A 17952-nucleotide genomic window follows, 5' to 3' on the forward strand; every position below is an offset into this window, starting at 1 on the left:
CCTGCATAGTGTGTAACACAAAGCGGTGCGGACAAAGTCGGATGTCGAGAGTTAGTTCCTCTGATTGATTCGTTCTCAAGTCTGTTGCCATGTTGCGTCCATTCATATAATCGTTTATGTGGTAACTTTCATACATTGTATTTTCTAAATATAACCTGTACCTCGTGTCGACGGTCGTGAGTTTCGGGATGATTGACTTCTCTGCTCTGCGTTTTTATTCTGACTTTCAACACTTAATTTTCATAAATGGTGCGAGTCGACGAGAACTATTTTTTTTGTCTTTTTGTATTTCCGCTTTATAATATACCAATGACGATACATTAGGTACAATGATGAACTTCATAAATTCTATGCTAAGATTATTTCCCTTATTAATGTAAATCTCCATTAAAGTAACTGTGTTCATTTTATTAGTCGATCTTTGGTTTTATAAGCTCTTCAGTATAAATGCTTGCCAATTTCACAGATGAACTGATCTCTGCGTTCCCAATCACAAGGTATTAGGGCCCGCTTAGTACTTTACTATGAGCGTGTTACAGATTAAGGTCTACTCCCACCGTGGCCTATATAGCTCTAGATATCATACATTGTAGGGTTTTAAAGTATTATAGCATGCGCAGTATGTTGTCCGTTTGGTGGCAATGACACAACGATTACGATTCGTGACCTACATGAGCTAGAGCATCGTGAGGTGCTTGCCAAGTGACGGAGCGACGCTAACTCAATTAGCGGGCATCAATGTTGACTGGCCTGGTCTCGAGTAGACGAAGAGCTGACCCGACCGCTCCGGGAAGGAGCGCTCCCGGCCGTGCTCCCCACAGCGGTATCGGGTTCCGAGACGCGCCTCGGCCATCAATCATGACCATTTCGGGAGAGCATCACCATAGCAGCGCGTTCCAAATATAATGATTAAACTATTTAGGAGCTGGCGCGCCAAATCATTACAATCCGATCACGAGATGCGTCGGGTTTCCTCGTCTTGCCAACGCAGCGTATAAATATAAACTTTCGGATCCGAGCCGCAATCGAATAACGTATTCATCAATAATTCTAATTCAGTTCATTCATTCTATCTATTCTTAATGCACAGGCCCGAATTAGATTCCTCGGTAATAAAATACGTAAACTGCAAGCGAACGAAGTTGGTTTGTACAATAATAATTTATAACACCTCTTTACATATTATATCACCAAATAAAACAGGTTTTTTATTTTATTTTTGCCAGGACGATGCACTCCGCTTATCAGTATTCTTGTAACTTTCGTCGCAATTTTTTGTAGAATCTATGTCCATGATTCTGGACACGTCTGTTGGCCAGCAACGTGATCTGGAACTTAACAACGACCCGATTGTATTATACAAAGTTATGTATATTTTAGGGTTTTGTTCCTTATATATAAGTAATTCCATAATATTATATAAATTTATATGAAATATCAATTTCTATAAACATTAGAGAAAGAATAGATCAACACTGTCCGTTCGCAACTGAGAGCGTTTTGTGATGAGCTATGGGTGTCCAGTGCCCAGTGTCTCTATTTTGTTCGGAATGTAGACCCGCGCTCTCGATCAGGAACACGGAAATGCGCCGGCCGGCGCGGGCGCACTCCTGCGGCTGATTACTGATATGTGTCACTGAGTCAGTAACTCAATGATACTCACGCTCGTGACGCGATCATTTCGTCCTTATTAATGCTGATAATTACATTGTTCCATGTGTAACCTTGCACCTGTGCCTTGCACTTAACACACCAACTTTTTTTTTGCAAATGAATACTTACGTATCTTTATCTTCGTGTTTTTATTTTCATCAAAACACTTTAAAGAAATTATTAAAGAAATCATTATGGAAGATTCTCGTATACTTACATGTATATGTATAGTAGAAACAATCACATTATATTGCATACTTGTAAATATTTTTAACTTGGTGTGGTACATAATTGTCAAATAAATAAATAAATATTTAATTAATTTTTAATTTTTGTTATTTAATAAACACAATGCACACATCGCTTTAAATAAATATATGTATGTATGTACGTGCAAATTGAAAATAGAGTAGGTATTATATAGAGTTAGTGTCCAATAGTATAGCTAAATTTTACATAATTTCGTAAGAGAATTCCACATAAAATGAGAAGTGTGATATTTATGTTGGAATAATTGAATATGTAAGTAACATTTGTGATTTGACAATAGCTTATGACCTTGTCATATTTCGCAGCGAGCAGACTGCAGAGAGCGCGCGTTGCCACTTGTCAGCGCCAGCCGGCACCGCACGGGCGCCGCCGCGTGTACTGGTGTACGGGTGTACGGCGCATCACATGAATAAATAATGCACTGTAATGGTGCTGTCCTTTATGTTTCATTGCATGCAATTTGTGTATTTTGTTTCTTTGTCATTCACTGCATTCGCCTTTATAGGTTTTATTGATTTTCACTTCGACAATTATGTAAAGGAGCGACGGCTGGCGATGAACGAAACATAAAAATAGCATCGCGTACTGCATCGCTTATTTCCCTCTTGCCGTAGTAACAATGAATGGGCGCGGTAATGACGCGTAATGCGAATTATAAAACATTCCGAGTCGAGGACGGGTCGCCTGACGCTCGACATGCTCTTCGTTGTGGTCAGAGAGCGATTTAATGTCATATGAGACAGACCAACTTATATCGAGGTACGAGTTTCGCTGGAATACAAGATAATATTATATTGAACGGGGACTACCTAATATTGGCACCTCCAGGAGCACTTATCGTGGAAGAAATAATTTATGAAAACAGGCTGTGTTTGCAGTAGATAGTATTTCTTTATTGATTAAAATTAAAGCATAATAAAGAAATTAAATCCATACTATTTGAGGTAAAGCGTGAGAAATCTATTTTTATATCCTGTACCTATAACTTGTAAATTAGTGATTAAAATTGTTTTTGTATTCGTATTTATCTCGGAGGATAGGTATAGTACAGTCAAGGTGCATTCTCAGTTTTAAGAAAATCAACATATACTTGAAAACCCGGATGTCTCATTTGCCTCCACATTTAGACATAAGGAATCCGACATCCAACCTCAGAAATCAGAGGGTTCTTCACTATTCCTGTTCAGCCTATAAATATAATGTCCGCCATTTTTTGTTGGTAGAAATGACGAAGTGTCGTATAGTGGCGGTCACAAGCGTTGGCACGTTGCTACGTGGAAGATGCTGGTGCTATTTTTGCCGCGTAATATATTTTAAGGTTGTCGATGATGGACGTACTGCCGAGCTGCGACATGGCTGCTCGAATTCCCCATTCACTGGATCCAACGGTCCACCTCTTTGCGTGTCCACTCGCAAGCGGAAGACGGCGATATGCACCAGCTTCCAGTTTATATCTATTTGATGTTTCGACAGAGTTAATTAGCCTTTTTCGAGCACGTTACTTCTGAATTTTCTGTGGGGGTTATTTTACCACAAAATGTTATCAATCTAATCGCCACATGTAAAAAATTTTATCCTTTCCACGATTGGCGTTAAAGATTCGAAAGGATTATCTAAGTTAAAACAAAATGAAGCAAAGTTGGATCTTTACTGCAATGAAAGTTGTGGAAGCTATGCGGCAGCGGCGGCAGGCCGTCAGCGTGACGCGTGACGTCGTGTTGGTTGGAACTCGTTCGCGCTGCATCGCTCCAACTCTAAATTGCTATTGTATTCTCCCACGCACACATTACGCGAGTGTTGTTACGAAAATTGGACGATTTTGCATTTAATCATTCATCAGTTACTCCACCAATTAGAGTCACTGGCACGAAAATGGTTACGATTGATAATATGCAAACTATGGAGTTTGCATATTATCAAACTGTTGGTTCAGACTTAAAATAATAGTAACGTTTACTTACTCGCGGCATTGTTTTTAAAACTGATGCCCTTGCGCTTCGTCACTTAAAGAAAACTAAAAAAATATAAGAAATGTTAGGATTTGTTGTTTCTCGATGTTAGCCACGAGTTAAACAGAACACCCTGGTACTCCCTGGTATCAACAGCGGAGGGAGGTAGCGAAAGAGACTGTGTTACCTTAATCTCTGTCTATATGTCAAAGCCTAGAAAATTGTTATATCTTATTCTGTGTTCTTTTACCGCAAGCTAGTTTTTGCATTCGCTAACCTATAAAAGGTAAGAAGGTAATAGGTATATTGATTCCTCCAATATTTGAACAAGGGCGAATTACAAAAGGTACATAACATTGTGAAAGAAAATTGCATGATATCAACATAATATGGGGCAGTTTGTCTATGTAAGGTAATTGGCATGTACAGTGTACACAAGCGACGCCAAACCCCCGTAACTGCACATCAAACATGTTCGATTGTACTACTTTTGTCAGCCGCTGCTACCAGGCGCTGCTGACATACTTTATGTCCTTGTTACACTTACAACTATTTATAAGATAGTATTTACACAAATCATACTTTTGATTTCTGTGTGATATTTTATGTTTATATCATAACTAACTTAAGTTATATGGCGGTTGTCTCACAATGTTACATGAGAAATTGATACAAAGCAGTAGATAGTAGATACATACCTACGCTTCATATAAATAAATATCTATTATTGTTGAATTATTGAATACCGCAGTATTTTATAAATAGATCTTCTCACTTGAATGTAATATCAGTTTAAGAAAGGATAACCACAAAAAAGCTTGGTAGGAATTATTTTAATTTTATACTAACTTTTTGCTCGTAGACAAATAAAATCCTAGAGAATGTTACGTCCCATTTTTAATACCGGAATTTATAAATTTCGGTGTTATTCAAATGCTCATCGTAATGAATTTTCCCGTACGAAGAGATGTTTCCTGTATTAAAAATTAAGCCTCTCGCTCGAGCCTCCTAACTATCCCCAGTCACAAAATATAAATTGCCGTGTTGCAACTTGCAGCACATGTTGCAATGTGAATTTATAAAGACAGACAAACAAACTTTCGCAAGACGCGAAAGTATAATACTAATATTAAATTATAGACTACACCTAATATTATAGTAAAAGTATGGATTATATTAATAAGAGTTACGATTCTTAGATACCAAGCATTCATAGGGGTAACTAACTTTTTATCTACAAAGAAAAGTTGTACAGCCTGAAAATATATATATAATATGATTTGATCATTAGGTATTGGGCACTCAACCTCTCCTTTATATTCTAAAGATCATTTTCCGAACGCTATATTATCTGCTAATTTTATTGTCTTTAAACATATCCTCAGAACATCGACGCGTGGGCCGGCGGCGCGCTGCGGCTAACATTCCCTGAAATACTGCATGAACTTGTAGTGCATTATATATCACCTCAAACATCCACTCGGAATTCATAATAATCCTCCAAGAAACTATTCCAAAACTCTTCGTTAATCGCTTTCTGCGAATCGTGAATATTAGATAACTGGTCATATTATATACTAGCAATGCCCTGCGGTTTCACCCGCATAGATGCGATATCGTTACAGTGAAAAGTCTACTATAGGTCGGACTATAGGTTTAATTTTTAATCACATGAAAATCACCTTTACCCCGTCCCGCACTACGGCCTTTGTTTTTTTTTTTTTTTGTTTTAGTGGGGAAATCTTTCATAGATACCCACGGCCTCCGGGGGAGGGGCCGTGGGTTATGTCGGATTCCTACTGACCAAAACCCCACTGTGTTCCGTCAAGACGCATATTGGTAGAATTCCTCCGTGACCCCCGCACTACGGCCTGCTCGAACAGTATACCTACTATTTTCTGTAGATTGACACTTTTAAAAATTCGTTATATCTTTGGAATGGAATATCCAATTCTTTTCATTTAAAAAGTATTTTGCTGGTATTGAAACAGTCTATAATAAAACATCATTTAATGGGATAAGGATTAATATATGTGTATGGATAACATGGTTTGAATACTGTCGGCACTTCTATTTACTTTGAAAACGTAAAAAAGTTGTTGTAGTAACATAACTACTGAAGATGGACATATGGTATCGCGGACTTTCTTGTAGATATTGATCCATTCTATAATACCGTAGAACATTTTTTTGTTCTATCTTCAATAGATTCCGCAGCGCACGCGATGACAGAAGTTTTATTGAGGATTTTTGTACACCTTGGGTTACATTATTGCATTTTTGGTAAGGATCTCAAATTTTTTTGAAAATGCAATATAGCCTATGTTGCTCAGTAAAGATGCAGCTTTCTAATGGTGAAAGAATTTTTGAAATCGGTCCAGTAGTTTTTGCGTGAAAACCATACATACATACATACATACATACATACTTACAAACTTTTCCTCTTTATAATATTAGTATAGATATGTCGTGGCCATATCGTAGATTTGCTCATTTCATGATATGATCGATCATTTCACGAAATGGTCGCATTTCATGAAATGGCCAACATAGTTTGATCAGATCGTTAAATCGTCAACGTTTCACGATTTGGCCATCCACATTTGGCCAGATCGTATAAAATATAAAGAGTCCATAAAATATTAAAAAAAATCAGAATATTCTAAAAACTTGTTTAATGTTATTTAAGTTAGTGCCGCGGCAGCGGCCGGCGAATGCCAGAAGCGAATCGTTTTTGCAATAAAAAACAGTTAGGTTAGGTTAGACTTTGATAAACAACGCAAAGCCAGAAGCGGATCGCTTTTTAAAAAACAAACAATTATAATACTATAGCAGGATATATAAATATATATCCTAAAAGAAAAAATGCGTCTTAAATTATTTTATTTAAGACGCATTTTTTCTTCAATAGATACGATATCCACATTTTCCATAGTACTCGAACCGTCGTAAATTATTTGCTATGACTTTCTTCATATTGTTATTAAACGAATTATGAAGTTTTTAACTGAGAATAATTAAATTTTCGCCAGCGGCCGCCATCTTATCACATAAACACAGAGCTTGCAGCGCCTCTACCAATGATTAATGTAACTATTTTACGATATGATCAAATAATTTTGATCATTTCATGAAAAAACCGCGCGTTTAGTTGGCCATATCGTGAAACGAGTTCTTATCATTGATCTGCTCAAGCCACATCATGCTGTGGCCAAACTAAATTGGCCATTTCACGAGAAATGGCCATTTCACGTGAAATGGCCAATCATATCATGAAATGAGCAAATTTACGATATGGCCACGACATATACATATATCCATGAATGACGCAGCGATACGGCGTAGCTCGTAGGCGTACAAATGCCCAAATATTTTTACCGAAGCCGACAAAGGGTTGTCGACCCTAACCGTTCAGTCAATATTACATCTGGGTCAGCCCGTCTACGGAGGGACCAGCCCTATTAGACCTCTTTTATAAGCGCAGTGCCTCCGCTGTTTTATCGCTTCCGATCAATCTTGTGTCGCTCTTCACTTACCTACTGTTTGCCAACGTAGAGAATTAAATTTGTGGCTATATACACAAGCAAATAGCATTTTTTTGAAGTGAAAACTTCTTTAGCGGCGTTGGGTATAAAATCTTAAACTCGCGTCAGGACACGTGACCTGATCGAAAAAGCGTAAGACGGATGTTTTTTTTAGCCCTTATATTCCATGCGTAAGACGGATACCATTCCAAAATATCAAACATGATGTACGTTAATAATCAAGTTTTCACTTCTGCCGGCACTCCCGGAGTGCAACCCGTCTTTTTTTTTTCTTATCAATCTCATAACTTGATGTTTTATACGATCATAAACGTCGATTAAAAAAATAATATCAAGTATGCGCACCAACTATACTCTTACAATATTAAATTTGGTACAAATGATGGTTGATTTTCTAAATTAAATAAAACACTTTTGGCACTTAATACATTTTTTAGAAAAAAAATACAAAGCCAAAAGTGTTTTATCGTGCCTTGTAAAAGCCCTTGCATATGTTTTTATATAATTGATTATGAAAAAAAAAAATCATAATAGGTATTACCATTACGATGTCAAGTAGAAATCATAAGAGTGTGAAAATTAGAGGTAATTTCGTGATTTCTTTTAATCGAGTCAATTTTAATATTTTTTGTTTATAATTAAACAGAATCCTCGAAAATATCATCTAGTTTGATCTATATATTATTTTTTAGATTTAGTTTTGAATATTACACGTATGATCTAATAGAAGATTGGTAATTTTGCTTTATATACCCACTCTTACGAACGGACATCTCAAGTTTCCTAGGTTCGAGCTAGTTTAAGCAACAGTTTCACGGGTCGTCGGTTACAATTGCGCGCAAAGTTTCGAGATATACAGCAGATATAATATGTACATACAATAGCAGATATGGATGCGTTTGTTTTGATGATGTCGGAAGCCAAACTTACGTGTCGTCAAGTGCGCTAACGGCTCGCCGCCAGCGCGTATGCTCTGTGTTCGATCACCTCCAATGTTTGCGCTAGGAATAGATCAGCGTAATCAGTGGATCACCCTGGACTCGAAAGGAACAGATAAATGGAGCATTGTGGTCTTCGTGCGAGATTCCTCGCAACAGCAGGGTTAAGCTATCGATCGCACAGCGGCTATATTAAAATAAATTAAGATTCGCACGTCTCATATAGAAGGAAAAAACAATTCAACAAGAATCTTTGCTATTTAAATAATTTCAATCGTAGCTGTAGGTATCAAATTTTGATTTTTAAAGTGAAACTTTTATTACATCGTCTCAAACTTTTTGGTCTGTGAAGCGCATGTCGCGTGTATCGCGGCTGCCGAGTAGGTATACCTACTCGGCAGCCGACCGACACGCGACATGCGCTACACAAAGCAGTGTTCGGAACCGTTCGAACAGTTTCACTTTTACCGTGGTTTCATAAAACCACACAACATTTTTTGATAAAAAATTTCTACATCTATCTGTGGGTACAGATATGGTACAGATCAATAGAGAAAAAGGTAAAGTTCTTTAGCGCAGTCCTGTAGAGGAACATTTTGGGGGAAAGTTCAAGTAAGCATTGCTCGAGCTCGGAAGTTTCATCATTCATACAAACTTCAAAAGATGAATTTATTCGAAATGAATCGTGACTCTGAATAAAATGCAACGAAAAATTCAGTGATTGACAATTATAATAGCACTGATACATTATGTTAAATATGAATTGTTATTAAACCAGTTAATGATGTTAATCTGGCTTTTGAAGTACATAATATTTATAAATACGAACCGATTGCGCTAACGTCAAGGATTACATAACTCTAATTAAAGCCTGTGATTAATAAATGTTTATTTATTATGGGTGATTACCTCTCCCAATTACAAGGATTACGTAAGAAAGCGTATTTACAAAATACCAAATGTTCGTGTAAATACTTCTTTTGCTAAGCGTTTCAATCCTTTTGCTGGTATATTTATTTATAATAAAATTTGCTCCAATTGTAATATTAAAAACTGTTCTCCGAAAAAAGCAAAGATCATCGTAACTAACTTCCTTAATTCTCTAAACTACGTATTAACAGAAAATCTTCTTGCATCATTATTTTAATTTGTGTATAATCGGCACTTATATCATTTCATAATTATTATATTTATTGTTATATGTATATATATTTATTATGTATATATTTTATTTATTTCTTAATATATTATATTAATTTTATAATTTAGTACCTTTAGTTTTTATTATCCTGTAGCATTAAAGTCATGGAATTCTTTTGAACGTGTTGTTATCAGAGTTGATTATACCGAGGACACCTAGTTTTTTGTAAAATCGTCTCAGTGCCCACGATACAGGCTTGCCTAGTGTGGGTACTATTGGTAAACCTTTATTATAAACCTAGATAAAGCCAAATGTATGTAAAACGTGCAACATAAATACAATTGTAACTGTGTAAAACATATATGTATGGTTTTTAAATAAATATATTTTTCATTTTTCATTTTTTTTCATTGTTTCAGGTGAGCTGTCGATTTCTCTATGGTTGTGCAAAATGGCAGGGTGAGTGTACGCTACCACGTGCAACTGAGTACTTGTTTACTAGCCTCTCGGATTTTAACAACATTAGCGTCTTCAAAAGTAGATATCTCGTTTTAGTTCATAAGTAGTTCTCACAGGGCATACGTATTATGGCATACATCTTTACGATCCAATTAGTGTAATATTAAGCAGAAGAATTCACAAGAAATATTTAAGTGCTATCTGGAATATTAAATCAATTAAATTATATGAAGAGTATTCACAGAGAAATTGCATGTGCTTTTCTGTGCGTCTCGTAAATGCTTTCGTCGCGGAGTGGGAAGCGCGTGGCGCGGTGGAACATGCAGGCACCGACCGCCAGGCGCGCCTCGCGGGCGGAGCACGACGCGACGCCCGCCCGAGCGCTCCTCGACCGCCCTCGAGCCTTCTTCAACCGCGTCTTCACTATACCTACTTCATTAACGTAAAAAAAGTATAATATTTATAAAAAAATATATCTCGTATTCAATGGCGCTCCCCTCTAAATATATTAATGGAATAGGGCATAGGTGCCGGTTTCGAAATAACATACGCTCTATATCGCCGGTTTTTATTTTTAGCATTATGAAATACATTTTCTGACTTTGTGAAAGTTAGAAGATCCCCGAGATTGCAATATTATCTTTAGTGCTAATTACTAAATCGTAATATCTTGTCGGTTTTCTTTACGGCGCGGGCGGTCCCGAGTCCCAACACAGCGTTACGTATGTTTGACATATTTTAATAGCAACAGTCTTTTCTGCCATCTTCGAACCCTTCATTATACAGATCTAGTTTCTAATTTCATCTCTGACTTGATCGTTCTCGTTATTCTTCTTTGTAGACATTCGTGGAGATATTTTCTGATAAGAGGTCGCCTTTGATTATATTTTCTGCCTTCAGTTTATCTTAAGAACAATCCACTTGGGATGATGCATAAACATGTTATCATAGGATTAAAAGTATAATTTGTTTAGACAGCTACAGCGTACCGCGTAATGTTTGCATTCAATATACACTGAGTACAAGAAGAATTCGGGTGCGGCGGTCACGGGACGCACGTATTAATAGCTGGAGCTCAATGACGCGCGTTCATTCAATATTTGCTCGATACCGTTACAGTTTACCGCGAAAAGCACATAAACAAACATTATCTTACTACTGAGTCTACACGAGCCCAAATGTACCATGTCAAAAGCAGAAAGGTTTACGGGAATTCGGTACATATTAACATATGAAATTCGAATTGACGGTTGCAGAATTTGTCAAGTTTTACTAGAGTGCGTTTCACGAAAGAGTTCCCCTGAAAAAAGGAGAATATTTATTCTGTCATTTTTGATTAAAAAAAAATATTTTCGTTTTTGACAGTCAGGTAAGCCAACATAACGGCAGTAATAAACCCGCGCATCTCTCGCGATTCGCCAGGCCCAATTTTTAGTTCATATCCACAATAATCACCTAAAATAATAGCTTTGTTTTTGTTATAACGTAAGTATTTGAAACATTTTTATTATCAATAGAGCATCCGGATCTAATAAATATCAAAGTGCAGAATAAATTAAAAGAGATATAATTAAAACTGAAATAGCTTGCGACGGAAGCGCGGCACTCGTATCGGTAGAGGTGACGCAGAGCCGGCTCCGAGCAGCCTGGCCGCGGCGTGCCCACGCGGCGTGACCTCACGGCTTGGCTCGCAGGCCTAGGCGCAGCCCTTGCAAAGCAGATATCGAAACAAGTATTTGATATGACCATGATTACACTCTGTCCTATGGTAGCGTTTAGCTACTATAATGTATTCTGTGCCTATGGTAAATGGATTTGACGCTCGTTTGATATGATGCGCACGGAGATGAATTTCGTTGTGGCATATGCTGTCAAACATGCTTCACCACAAAATATAATTACTATAGTAGCATATTGCATTATAGACCGGACTCTCAGTGGAGTTTCGTTTGCAAAAATCGCGGACCTAAATCGGACTTCTGATATATATTGTATAGATCCCAGACATCCTATAGACAGATGTTGCCAACCAGTTTTGTGGTCCCCCTGCCCGCACCCCGGTTATTAAATATGGCATACAAAGAAAAAAATAAAAATTTCCAAAACATGCCGTGTGGGGTATCAAATGAAAGAGCTTATTGAGTAGATCACGAATATATAGCATACTATATACATTTCTTACACTTTCTCTAAGATTTTTTAGAAAATTTACGAAAATGGTCCATTTTTGAGTTAACTTTAAACCACTATAGATTGAAAACTCATGAATATATTTTTTAAATTATTATTTTAAATAATTAACAATAGTCCATTGTTTACGATTCAATATTTCGTACAGTGAAATAGTTGCATGGGGAAGTGGGGGGAGCATTCAAAGATGGCGAGTATATTTTCAAGTTCATATAGTATATAGTTATTTTCATCAAATCCACCACATAGCTCACTTATATTATATTACGAACTATTGAATCATAAACAATGGACTATTGTTAATTATTTAAAATAATAATTTAAAAAATATATTCATGAGTTTTCAATCTATAGTGGTTTAAAGTTAACTCAAAAATGGACCATTTTCGTAAATTTTCTAAAAAATCTTAGAGAAAGAAGTGTAAGAAATGTATATAGTATGCTATATATTCGTGATCTACTCAATAAGCTGTTTCATTTGATACCCCACACGGCATGTTTTGGAAATTTTTATTTTTTTCTTTGTATGCCATATTTAATTACCGGGGTGCGGGCAGGGGGACCACAAAACTGGTTGGCAACATCTGTCTATAGGATGTCTGGGACCTATACAATATATATCAGAAGTCAGATTTAGGTCCGCTATTTTTGCAAACGAACATCTCCTTGGAGCCTGCTCTATTAAGTGGATTTATTTAAAATTAAGTTTGTTTAATTAGTTAAAAAGTATTCATTGTATAACTCGCGGTGAGTTGCTCCAGCTCGCAAATTCGCGAATATCGATTCCGGTTTTCGGAAAGTTAAAGTAATAGCCGAAGATAAGCTCGAGTTAGTGCGCCCTAAAAATCTTTATCTACGTGCCGCGCCCGGGCCCGGGCGAAAGCCTGAACTCGAACACACCACACTCAGATACGACATGCGCCGTTTAGTAAATGCCCAGTTTTCTTATAACACCTAGCAACATTTTTCTCAGATTAAAACATAATGATTTAAGCATATTATTTGCTCAAATTGAAAAATATTGTGTACAATTATTTTTTGCCCCGTGACATCGATAAGATAATATCGAATGATCAGGAGCTGCATGGAGTGGCCGTGTGTCCACCCGCGGCGCTCGCGGTCGTGCACTCAACACTAAAGCCTTTTTCATATTCATGAAATTGGCTCGGAATTCTTCGCTTTACCTGAGCGAGTGGGAACAGTATTGATCTCAATGCTAGACCCCACTTCTGGAACGCGGCCAAAAATGTACCCCAATTGATAGTACAGAGACGTATTGCCGCTAGCGAGCGCTCACAACTTTGTTCCTTGTGACCAGTCATTGTGCTACAAAAATGCAGGATTCAGTCTAACCAGGTTAGCTCTCAAGCGATATCCCGACCCGATCGTCACATACGAAATTTTCGCGATCGTGTGGTTCTTATGTTTTATTGCGTATTTATTGCGTCGTTAAAATTATAAAACGCGTAGACACATCTTAATTAGAAAAATCATCATTAAAGAGATTTATCGGAGACCATAACTGTAACGTTATTGCTCTCATAAATCAATACAATTATTAAGCAATTGCGGGAAACGTGCACCCTTCAAACGTTCCTGACAGTGGGCTGCTTGAGGAATGAGAACGAAGCGGGGACCACTTGCCTGCTCGGAAAGCGGAGCGCTGTGCTGCGTGCCCGCGCGTCAGAGAAAGGTACTCCGGCGGTTCCTCTGCGCCACGCCAGCGGTCTCACTACGCCCTCGTATTAATTAATGGGCTGTGTGCAGTTGTTCTCGGGCCTCCTTGCTTTCGTACATTCCTAATTATGTGTGAGTTACTGATAGCTATATTATAAGTACTTATAGGATACGATCGTCGGGAATTATTATGGTTTTGTTACTCAAATACTAACAGCCAAAGAGCAAAGCGAGCATCGAATTGCAAATGCGAGTGCAAACGATACCTCGTGTGTTACTGTCGTGAACGTGTATTTGAGACTCAAGTGAAATTTATTCTTGCGTACCTATTCTTTAAAAATTAGTAATAATTAATATTTTTTTTTATTAATCTATACTATAATATTATAAAGCTGAAGACTTTGTTTGTTTGAACGCGCTAATCTCGGGAACTACTGGTCCGATTTGAAAAATTCTTTCAGTGATAGATAGCTCATTTAACGAGGAAGGCCATAGGCTATATATCATCACGCTACGGCCAACAGGAGTGAAGCCACGGGGGTGAAACCGCGCGGAGCAGCTAGTAATTAATAAGTGTATAAAATATAAATAATTTATGTGTTGTTTAATGTGGGCCAAAATCGCCTGTATAGGAAAATCCGTTAAATTTGTCGACTACAAAAGCATGTTAATAACAAACCTTCTTTCTTACAGAAGAAATGACTAATTTGTTTATTGGTGGATTTCACCAATCAAGAATAAGTCCTACTCCTGTCCTCCATAACAACAATTTATTATTCTATGATTGAACTATTTTTAAGTTTCACCAAGGATTTATCCTAGGGTAAAACGGTTATTCTCATGTAAATCACTACTCTGTCAATTTCTGATGAGTATTGCACTTAATCTATACTAATACATATTATAAAGCTGAAGAGTTTGTTTGTTTGTTTGTTTGAACGCGCTAATCTCGGGAACTACTGGTCCGATTTGAAAAATTCTTTCGGTGTTAGATAGCCCATTTATCGAGGAAGGTTATAGGCTATATATCATCACGCTACGACCAACAGGGGTGGAGCCACGGGGGTGAAACCGCGCGGAGCAGCTAGTCATGGATAAGATTTCAATATAACGTCCGAATGTTACAGCTGACTGTCAAGTATATTTATTACTAGGTTTCCGCCCGCGGCTTCGCCCGCGCAGTCAAAGAAAAACCCGCATAGTTCCCGTTCCCGTGGGATTTCCGGGATTGCGTCATTTTCCCGGGATAAAAAGTAGCCTATGTCCTTTCTCGGGTATCAAAATATCTCCATACCAAATTTCATAAAAATTGGTTCAGTAGTTTAGGCGTGATTGAGTAACAGACAGACAGACAGAGTTACTTTCGCATTTATAATATTAGTATGGATTATTTTATTTTCCCTGTATCTGTATTATTCATTATTATCTTCCCTAAACTTACTGTATTTTATCCAAATGGTTGATCGTTTAAGTGTTTACTTATATTCATTTTGAATGTGCAAAAGACACGTACTTAGTACGATTTTTGAATAGTTCAACACACTATTTATTTGTTGAATACTTTACGTACTTGCGTTTGAGCCATAATAATATTATGTAGATATTTATTAAGAATAAACAAGTCTCTTATGGCCGTTCCCAAGATTCAAACTACGGTTATAGATAATCTCCGATAGCTAGCAAGTTTCTATCTATCGTAATATCTAGATACTATATTGGGAACGGATTACTGGCTGACAGCTGTCAAAACGTTATTGGGAGGGTCCAAATAGACAAATTCAAAGAGAAAAATATACCTCTAGTAAGCAGTTAGTCCTCCAAACGATAGATAGCGATCAGAGATATCAGATAGGTAACCTTATTGGGACGCCAAAACAAAAGATAGATAGCATTTTCTATCTTTACTAGGGTCAAACCAAAGATAGATACGATATTGGGAACGGCCATAAGTGCATACCTACACGGCACCCGTTAAAAATTAAAATAAATGTTTTGTATTCTTATGTTCCTATTGTGTGAGCGCCCAAAATATCTCGATGGCTTTAAAACGGGTCTTAATTACTCCGAGTCGCACCTGCCTCGTCTCCAGACAGTAGCTCTAGGTAGCAACTCCTCGTTGCTGTAGTGCCTAGAGTTACTTTTTAATTTTATATTTATCAACATTGAGATCTTTGGAAAAAAATTATATAATTAATTGAAGTGATATTTTAACTGAGGATATTTTCAACGTGCTTCTACATATATAACTACACCGCCGCCGTTAAATGACACCTATTCGCTGTAATGTCGGAATTTCACGTATCTGGAAAGCTTTCCACGTGAAATAATAAACGTCGGTGTTGAACACACAGCACTTCTGTCGAATTTAATCCGTCAGTCCTCGGATCACAGACACAATAGAAAATCTATTGTGTCTCGGCCCGATCGGGCCGCTCGGTGGTCAATGGGCCTCTAGAAATGAAAACAAAAACACCATCATTTTATTAATAGGCGGAGTACGCATGAGCGTTCGACTCGCTCGAAAAGTGAAACCCTTTTCGATTGGGATGATGATAGTATAAATTGATGTTTGCGAATTAGGTATAAAAGATTTGCGAATTATAGAAAGATATGTACGCTTTCCTTCGTTTCCCGATATCGGTAATTTAATTTAGCTCATACTGTTCCATCATCACTACATAGTATAAAACTAAGTCGCTTTCTCTGTCCCTATGTCCCTATATCCCTATGTCCCTATGTTTCTTTGTACGCTTAAATCTTTGAAACTACGCAACGGATTTTGATGCGGTTTTTTTAATAGATAGAGTGATTCAAGAGGAAGTTTTAGGTATATGTATAATAAAATCCATCAAATAGTGGAGAAGTACTGTTATTTTTGAGGTTTCTAATGTGATGTCGTAAAAAATTACATTTTTTCCGCTTACATTGCAAACGCAGGCTAAACCCTACGAGTTTTATTAAAATAATGTACTAAGTATTATACACATTGAAAAGGTCTACAGAAAAGTCCGCGCTGGTATATGTCTATCTCATATGGATAACCCACAATAACTTTTTTTTATCATTTACTTTTTACGACAAATAATGGCTAATTTTCGAAGCGATTTTAACCAATACAGCATTAATCCTTAACCGATTAAATACCTTGAATACATTGTTCATTTAATATAGATCTATATGGCCCTTTACACCGTATGATTTAAGTGAATATTTTCGAAGATATTACAGACTAGCTTTCCGCCCGCGGCTTCGCCCGCGTTTTCAAAGAAAAACCCGTTCCCGTAGGATTTCCGGGATAAAACCTATCCTATGTCCTTTCTCTGGTATCAAAATATCTCTATACCGAATTTCATGCAAATTGGTTCAGTAGTGTGCGTGCGTGTAGCGTGATTGAGTAACAGACAGACAGACAGAGTTACTTTCGCATTTATAATATTAGTATGGATTTAAAAATTGCGGGACGTAGCGTTTGCGGCGGTACAGGCCGGCCGCCCGGCTATCTATTTTATACCCGTGCGAAGCCGGAGCGGGCCGCTATGTTTTTATATACAAGGTTCACAGTTTTTCTGTAGTGTATTTAGTATCAGCATAGCACCCGTGCAAAGCCGGGCCGGGTCGCTAGTTGAATAATCTTTTATCATTGATATTTTCGCATCTGTACTGAAATCACACTAATACATCACCTACGCTAACGAATTATACGGGTTCAATTTTAATGTAAATTTGATTGCTGCGTGGGTATTCTCCGCAAATTCTCATATCATATTATAATATGATATTCACGGATCATAATATAACTTATGTTAGTATACCACATGGCAATGGCACACTGTAAATATTAAATGTTAGATGTTAAACAAGTTGATATTATATTGAACAATCCATAGATGAAAGCAAATTGTCGTTAAAAAAATGCATTATGTGCATAGTATCTACGAAATGTTGCAAATCTTATTTTATACAGGGTGTAATCGTTAAGTGTGCACAAGCGATTATTCCGTAACTATTGCAGATATCAAAAAACTTTAAACTGATATCGAAAGTACTTAACCTAATGAGTAAAATGGCCATAATAAATTTTTAAAAATAAAACGAGAAATAACCAAAAATGTTACATTAAACGCTCCCAT

At 37.1% G+C, this 17952-nt stretch overlaps 2 protein-coding genes across 4 annotated transcripts in view; one reads left to right on the forward strand and one right to left on the reverse strand.

Annotated features, from left to right (window-relative positions):
* Pdp1 (PAR bZIP family member Pdp1) overlaps nt 1–17952 on the forward strand; it is a 147412-nt gene that overhangs the window by 33525 nt on the left and 95935 nt on the right. The window lies entirely within an intron of this gene.
* The window catches only part of LOC149491566 (proton-coupled amino acid transporter-like protein acs), a 176738-nt gene continuing 164108 nt past the window's right edge, over nt 5323–17952 (reverse strand). Inside the window, exon 10 of the transcript XR_016315634.1 lies at nt 5323–5339. The gene's annotated coding sequence lies outside the window, so the exon portion shown is untranslated. The remainder of the gene's footprint in view (nt 5340–17952) is intronic.

This window comes from Colias philodice, chromosome 1, assembly GCF_061535455.1.
Source record: "Colias philodice isolate Cphi_HAF_F1 chromosome 1, ilColPhil1 Martin Lab GWU primary, whole genome shotgun sequence".
Classification (NCBI taxonomy): Eukaryota; Metazoa; Arthropoda; class Insecta; order Lepidoptera; family Pieridae; genus Colias; species Colias philodice.